Genomic DNA, 8,176 nt, shown 5'->3' with positions numbered 1-8,176 from the left:
ATGAAACCAGAGTTGAGAGCTGCTGGAACATCTGCTCTAAGCTTTGCTTAGACGGTCTCTAGTGACCGTCATGTCTNATAATGGGAGAAGTGCCTCTAAGGCTAGAGTAGATTATTATATCTACTTCTATTTATATTGAAAACATTATCGGGGGCACCTGCATGGCTCAGTCTATTAAGCATCTACCTTCTGCTCAGGTCACGATCTCAGGGTCCTGGGACCTAGACCAGCTTTGGGCTNTAGAACAAACACCTCTGGGCAGAAAAGATTTTCCCCAAGTTATCCTCATGCTTACTCCCTCCCACAGTTTCTTTAATCTATGAGTTCCCTAATGTATAAATAACCATAGTTGAGTAATGGTTGAGTAAGAGTGAGTAACTGAGAGGCCGGATGAAAGGCAAGTCAGCCTTTTACTAGGTTACCTTCTCCAAGAATGTCCTGAAATGTCCAGGTAACATGTATAGAGTACAGAAGCCCATCAGGATCACTGATCAGCTCGACGCTGCCATCAGAAGACCCCTTTCCCTGAGGACGGTGCTACCCCTGCACGGGTCACACCACACGTGAACACAGACCCTTGTGTCCGCTGCCCCGGACTGGGCTTGAATGCTTTGAAACTATGCGATGTAAATGCCACACGGCTTAAAGATGAACACTATCGAAAGCTGCTCTAAATGGGAGGACTCAAGTCCCACCAGNCTCTGATCAGTGGGGAGCCTGCTTCTCCCTCTCCCTCTGCCTATCACTCTGCCTGCTTATGCTCTTGCTCTCTCTCTGTCAAATAAACGAGTGAAATCTTTAAAAAAACAAAAACAAAAACATTATCTGATGAAATACAAAAACCATAGGAGAGATGTAGGATGCATTGGTCGTCAGGATTAGAACCTGTGTGTGAAAGTACTCCAACATTCTATGAGCTATCCTTGCCACCTTCAAATAAANGAATAGAATGAGTATTCTTTGGTTCTGGGGTGTAGTGTTCTATATATATCTATGAGGTCCAACTCGTCGAGTATGGCATTCAAAGCCTTTGATTCTTTGCTTAGTTTTTGCCAGGGTGTTCTGTCTATTTCTGATAGTGGGGTGTTGAGGTCCCCTACTATTAGTGTATTTTTATCTGTATGTCTCTTTATTGTGGTTAAGAGTTGGCTTGTGTATCTTACTGCTCCCCTGTTGGGGGCATATATATTTATAATTGTCATGTCCACTTGTTGAATACTTCCTTTAAGAATACATTTCTTAACACGAGGCATTTCACTCCTACATTGGAGAGGACCTGATCTTGTATTTGATGTTTCAAACCTCCGGTTCACAAAGCTGTTATATTTCTCAAAAAGACTATTGACACAAGGCATTTCATTGTTGCATTGGACAGGACCAGGTCTTACATGCGATATTTCAAACTTTTGAGCCCTGGTGAGGAGTTGAGCCCAAGCACCAAGTGGATGCACCAGCCCCCATGATCCCAGCAGCACCAGGAGGAGAGGAAAGGGTCCCAGAAGATCCAGCATCATCTGTGTAGGAGGAGGAAAGAAAATGAGAAAAAGGCAGTAGCAGAAGCCATAAGAGCAAAATTATTACCACAACCATTTAGACCCTTAGTGCGCCTTTTAAGATTTCATTGGTCCTTTTTTTGCTTTTTAAACCATCTTCTTTCTGACTTGAGTCTCACAATTCTCTGAAGGACCCGAAGCCCAGGGAGGAGGAATGTGAGGTAAGATGACTGTTCCTCTGACTGGCAGATCCCATCCTTCTCTTTGTCCTGTACTTACTGGTCCAGAACCTTGTCTCTTCCCTCCTCCCTCCTGCAATATTTCTCCCCCATCTATTTGACCTGGACCTTCTGGCCATCTTCACGGCTCTACCCTCCCCAGCCCCCAGGCTTCTGCTCTTACCAGGTCTCCGTGCTGGGGCTCCCGCTGAGAACAGAGGCAGTGGTGAGTGCCAGGCTCAGAGGCTTTGGTCTGCTGTTCCCCTGCCAGGTAGGCCAGCACCGCGTGCGTGCAGCAGGGAAGGGTTCCGAGCCCTAGGACAGAGGACAGGGAACCTAGTGCTTGGAAGGTGCACTGCTCGTGCACAGTGTGGATGAGACCCACGCTCTCCAATCACTGGTTAAAGCCAGTGTCACTGCAATTACAGGAAGAGCAAGCCTACTCCTAGAAACAATGTGACTTAAATAACTTTGAGGAAGTACTGACTTCCTGATATGGGTGGAGAACTTCCTTCCTGGTCTTAAGCTTTAGTGTGCTGAAGCTCTATGATTTCAGTTTATCAGGAGAGGACACACCATGTATATTTGATAAAATAGTCAGTCACGTACCTGGTAATGTTGCGAGTTGCAACAGCAGACTTGAATGAATTACTCATTCATGTGCACGTTTCTTGGGCCAGATACGGGCTTCTCAGCTTCAGAAGCTCATGATCTAATGACAGAGACGGTCGGATAAACAGACAACTACATTGCATATTACTAACCGGGAACAGCTCTCTGGGCTGTGGTGGAGGAGACCCCGGGGGCTGTGAGGCGCTGCGAGAGAGAAGGCCACACACCTGAACTGATTGTGAGGATTAATGAGAAGGTAGGCGAAGAGGATGGTAAGGTCACCCCAAAGAGGGAGCTGTGTGTGAAGAGGAAGCCAGATGCTTGGTCCCCGGACCCGTCTGGAAGCATAGGCACGCTCTACTGGTCCTAGTTCCATTATTAGCTTCGGTCTACGTTGTTTTATTTGCTACTTATGTTTTATGTACCTCGTTTTTTCATTGAAAGATTTATTTGTTTATTTATCTGAGAGAGACAAAGAGAGAGAGAGAGCATGAGTGGGTGGTGGGGCAAAGGGAGAGAATCCCCTGGTAGAGTCCCCACCTTGCTTGTAGCCTGATTAGGGCTCAATCTCAGTATCCCTGAGATTATGCCTGGAGCTGAAACCAAGAGCCCAGTACTGACCCACCCAGGTGTCCCTGATAGCCTTACCTCCTAATGTCATGCAAGAGCAACCCTTAACTTTGCTTTTTTACTCCTACTTCCTGTTTAACCACTGACTGTAGAAACCTATGGGGACCAAACAGTGACAACTGTCCTGGTGTATCTGATCCCAGGTCCCCCATAGCACCTCATGGTCCGCAAGAATGCAGACCTCTAGATTGTTTCAAGGACTCCCCAGTGAGTTTCAGGAAACCCCTTACCTTCCTTTCATGTGTATAAGTGGTCCCTGAGCTCACAGGGCAAGGCAGCTTTGGGAATGTTCCCCTACTTTCTCCTTGGGCTGCCCTCTTGACTATAAAGCTTTCCTTGCTTTAAATGCAGTGTCTCAGAATTTGGCTTCCTGCACACTGGGTACAAGGACAAGTTGGAGTTTGGAAAGAAAGAGACCCAGAGGCATGAAGGAGAAGGGCCACTTTAGGGTATTTGCCTCTTGAATCTGTCCTTACTCTTCCATTGGTGCGGTAATACACTTATTTGGAAACTTACTGTCTCCTGGAGGGCTGGCAGAAAAGTCTCCTACAGGGACTCCCTGCCTCTAGCCTCTTTTCCTTCCAATCCATTCTACAGATCCCTTGCAGATTAGCACTCCTTGAGCATAAATAGTGGAATACTCTTGCTTTTAATGTCCTCAATTATCTACAGGATACATATGATGTCTTTTTAGAACAAAATTGCAAGATACAAGGTTAATACACAAAAACCAGTTGCTTTCTTTAATACCAGCAATGAACAATTGAAATTTGAAAAAAAATTACATTAGCACCAAAGAAAAATGAAATATGAAGATGTGAATGTATAAAAAATGAACAAGATCAATATGAGGAAAACTACAAAACTCTGGTGAAAGAAATAAAAGAAAACCTAAATACATGAGGACATATTCCTTATTCCTGCTGAAGGAAGCCAGACCATGTCACCCCAAACAATGGTTCTTTGGCATAAAAATCATTTCACACTAAAGGTAGTTAAGAATCAGTAAATACAGAAAAGGCTCTCCCTTTTTGCCTAAGGGCAAGGAATAAATTCTTTTCCTGGAGACAAACTCTTATCAGCCATACGGGGTACCAGTGGAATCTGCAAACAAACCTTGTTAAACTAACTGTTTTGTTTCTAGTTACTTCTTCACCATTTACTACCCATGGACCAAACCCCTTTATCTTGTCAATTCTTCACAAATGTATTGTGTGTTTGTCTAAAAGAAACATGATCTAATGCAGTTCGATCCTGCGCTGGTCATTGCTTTAGGTCTTCATCCTCTTGGGAAGTTTCCCACGTACATGTAAAAATTGAATCAAATGTGTGTGCTTTTGTCCTATTCGTCTCTGGCGGTTTAATTGGTTCTAAGGTCTCAGTTTATAACTGGCAAAGCCAGGAGACATTTTTCAGTACCTCCCTTTGGCATCTGACACAACAACCACAAATCCTCAGAATTTTCTACTTTTCCTTCAAAGTTATTCCTCTCTTCCCTGAAATATATTCCAGTTTCTATGTTCCTGGTTAAATAGAAACTGGCACTCAAAACGGCCCCCAACCCTTAGCCCATTGCTCAATTCAGGGATGCCATGTTTTGTTGTTGTTGTTGTTGTTGTTTTGTTTTGCTTTTTTTTGTCCAGTTGCTAGGTCCTACTACTTCTTGTAACTTCCTTCTCCTTTCCACACCAGTCGTAAGGAACTCTCTATATTTTCCTGTCTAAGTCGTAAGTTTTGCATAATATCTGCTGAGGGGAAAAGTGTCCAAGACTTGGAAATGGACCAAAGAGATTATATTGTGTCCTTTCATTGGAGTGCTGGGGTTGTTCAAGAGATCCCCAGGGGAATACAGACTGTAGGATAGAAATGAAATTGTCCAAAACTGGTGATAACACAGATGTTGCCTGTTCACCGCACTGCAAATGAATTTTGTTCCCCAGAGAATAGAAATTTCTATATCACTGGATTAAGAAGCTGTGGTCCATATATACAATGGAATATTACTCAGCTATCAGAAAGAACGAATTCTCAACATTTGCTGCAACATGGACGGGACTGGAGGAGATAATGCTAAGTGAAATAAGTCAAGCAGAGAAAGACAATTATCATATGATTTCTCTCATCTATGGAACATAAGAACTAGGAGGATCAGTAGGGGAAGAAAGGGATAAAGAAAAGGGGGGGTAATCAGAAGGGGGAATGAAACATGAGAGACTATGGACTATGAGAAACAAACTGAAGACTTCAGAGGGGAGGGGGGTGGGGGAATGGGATAGACTGGTGATGGGTGGTAAGGAGGGCACGTATTGCATGGTGCACTGGGTGTTATACGCAAGTAATGAAGCATCGAACTTTGCATCGGAATCCGGGGATATACTGTATGGTGACTAACATAATATAATAAAAAATCATTAAAAAAAATTTCTATAAACCAAGATCACAGTTGAACCGTTTTTACCATGTTACAGATTCCCTCATTATCAATGAGCCAAATAAAAGGAGTTTGTTGATGAGTTTATTCAATGACTTGGGTTTGTTTTTTTAAGCTTTCATGATGTCCGGTTGTTTTATTTTTAGAAAAAATTGTAGTTTAACACTTGACACTTCTACGTGAGTTGTTTCTTTGCCCGGAATACTCTTTCTAACCTCGTCTGCTTGCTTACTTAGCCGTCTTTCCAGGCTGTGCTCAGATGTCCACTCCTCTGAGCTGTCCCCTCTCTAGGCTCAGAGCTACTGTTTCAGCCTTCTTTTGTCCAGATCTTACTAGCACCCACTACATTCTATTATAATTATTAAGTTACATTATCATTATACAAAAGTGCACTTGAAGGGTGAATTCAGTTCAAAAACTTCAGATGTAGGGGCCTGGGTGGCACAGTCGGTGAAGCCACCAACTCTTATTTTTAGCTGAGTCGCTGGTCTAGGGGTTGTGAGATCGAGTCCTGAGTGGGGAGGCTGCTTGGCATTCTCCCTCCCTCTCCCTCTGCCCCTCTTGCTTGTGCTCTTTTTCTCTCTCTCTCTCTCTCGCTAAAACAAAACTAAATAAATCTTGAAAAGAAAAAGCAAAAAGTTCAGATCTGCTGTCTCACTGCTCTGCTCTTTTCTGCAGCCCCTCGAGGCAGCGTGGCTTTTACTAACCACACGTTCACACAGTGGCTTCCCTCCTTCTTCTGATTGGGCTCGAATTCCTCCATTAAGCAAATTGACCTCTAACCTCGGACCTCAGCTTTCCTGTAGTCAGACTTCTGGGGGAAATACGAACGTGTGCCCCCATGTCTGGAATGGAAATTGAGGAACGTGACGACAGCCCCACAAGCTCAATGTGGAGTCATTGTTGCTACGAGCAGTCACCAAGCTGGGGCTTCGCACCGACCGAGCTGCGCTTTGACCACCCCGCACAATGTCATCTCAGCCGATCGGTCAGGAGACGTCTGGTCAGCACCAAGGAGATAATCTGCCGCTTGGGTTCTTTCCGTTCCTCAAAGGAAGAGGAGGTCAGGGGCATGATAAGCCGCCCAGTTCTTCCCCCTAAAGGAAGGTGACCTTGCCTCAAACAATCCTTTCTTTTGCTAAGATGTCCTTGCCCCACAGCCCTGCCTATAGAAGCCTTCCCTTTTCTACAGGTCCTCTGAGCTCCTTCTACCTGGTAGGTGGGATGCTGCCCCACTCATGAATCACTGAATAAAGGGAATTAATCTTGAAATTTGCTCAGTTGAATTTTTGTTCTATAATTTTGAATTTTGATGCTGAGGCCGACACTTGGTGCCTGGACCTGTTTTAAAAACATAAGCAGCACTATCCTTAATTGGTTAGATCATGAACTCAGCTTCACATTCTGTTTTGGTCCCTGCTTAACTATGTTTTATGCACCTCTTAAGCCCTGTGCATGATTAATCATTAACTTTGCCCTTTTCACTCTATTTTTTGCACCTTAATGATAAGAATCTGATGGGAAACAGATGATAGCATTCGTCTCAAAATTACCTGATGCATAAATTTTTAAAAAAGGTAGAGAAAAGAAAATTTGGACCTTTCAAAAGTAGTAAGTCATTTAAAATCTACTATAAATACCCTTACGTAAAATTTATCATTGTCAATATAGTCTTAGTTATACGAGCTTTTCTATATTTTATATTTGTATTTTTGTGTAGGGTGGATCATACCATATACTATCCTATAACTTAGATTTTAATTTAATAATAAGCTCTAAGAATTTCCTGAACTGTAAAATTATTTGATAGCATCATATAGTGAACTTTGTGATTTCATTTGCTGGTGTTCCCCATTTTACTTAGCCAATCCCTGAGAATTGCTTAAGTTTTCCTAACTTTGAGCTATTATAATATTCTTCTTTATTTCTAATTTAAAAAAATTACCTGATGCCTCATGTCCCCAGTGCCACCTCATTGTCTGGCAGAATGTATACCTTCCGACTGTTTCAAAGCCCCACCCCCCACCAAACCCTATCAAGGATTCAAGAAAGCCCTCACCCTCCTCTCCTGTGTTCACCTCCTTCCCAAAACATATGTCAGCTGTTCCTAGTCTTAACAGGGCAAAGCAACTTAGGGAATGATCTGCTCCCTACTTGTTGGGCCGCCCTTCTGATGATAAAAAAGCTTTCTTTGATTTCAAACCAGTGTCCACACATTGGCTCACTGAGCATGGGGGCACAGACAAGTTTGAGTTCGGTGCCAGTGGATGACATAGGACATTCTACTAGCTGGTAAAACCAGGATTCTTCAAGGTGTGTTGGGAAGGATTCAATAATTAGAAAGTGCACGGTGCCCGGGTGGCTCAGTCAGTTAGCATCTGAGTCTTCATCTCAGATCAGAATTGATTTCAGATCTCTGAGTTCAATCCTCACTTAAAAATAATCANTGCCGCTTGGGTTCTTTCCGTTCCTCAAAGGAAGAGGAGGTCAGGGGCATGATAAGCCGCCCAGTTCTTCCCCCTAAAGGAAGGTGACCTTGCCTCAAACAATCCTTTCTTTTGCTAAGATGTCCTTGCCCCACAGCCCTGCCTATAGAAGCCTTCCCTTTTCTACAGGTCCTCTGAGCTCCTTCTACCTGGTAGGTGGTGCTGCCCCACTCATGAATCACTGAATAAAGGGAATTAATCTTGAAATTTGCTCAGTTGAATTTTTGTTCTATAATTTTGAATTTTGATGCTGAGGCCGACACTTGGTGCCTGGACCTGTTTTAAAAACATAAGCAGCACTATCCT

General features: G+C 43.4%; 1 non-coding gene across 1 annotated transcript; it reads right to left on the bottom strand.

Annotated features, from left to right (window-relative positions):
• Positions 1 to 1,308: 1,308 nt before the first annotated feature.
• On the bottom strand, positions 1,309 to 2,044 carry LOC100466538. The gene is made up of 3 exons (XR_004623078.1): positions 1,896 to 2,044; positions 1,784 to 1,788; positions 1,309 to 1,514 (listed from the first exon to the last, which is right to left on the bottom strand). It is a non-coding gene; the product is annotated as an uncharacterized LOC100466538 (transcript).
• Between the last annotated feature and the right edge of the window lie 6,132 nt (positions 2,045 to 8,176).

Source organism: Ailuropoda melanoleuca, unplaced genomic scaffold (genome assembly GCF_002007445.2).
Source record: "Ailuropoda melanoleuca isolate Jingjing unplaced genomic scaffold, ASM200744v2 unplaced-scaffold6683, whole genome shotgun sequence".
Lineage (NCBI taxonomy): Eukaryota > Metazoa > Chordata > Mammalia > Carnivora > Ursidae > Ailuropoda > Ailuropoda melanoleuca.
Note: the sequence above shows the minus strand (reverse complement) of the source record. Positions and strands in the feature narration are given on the sequence as shown.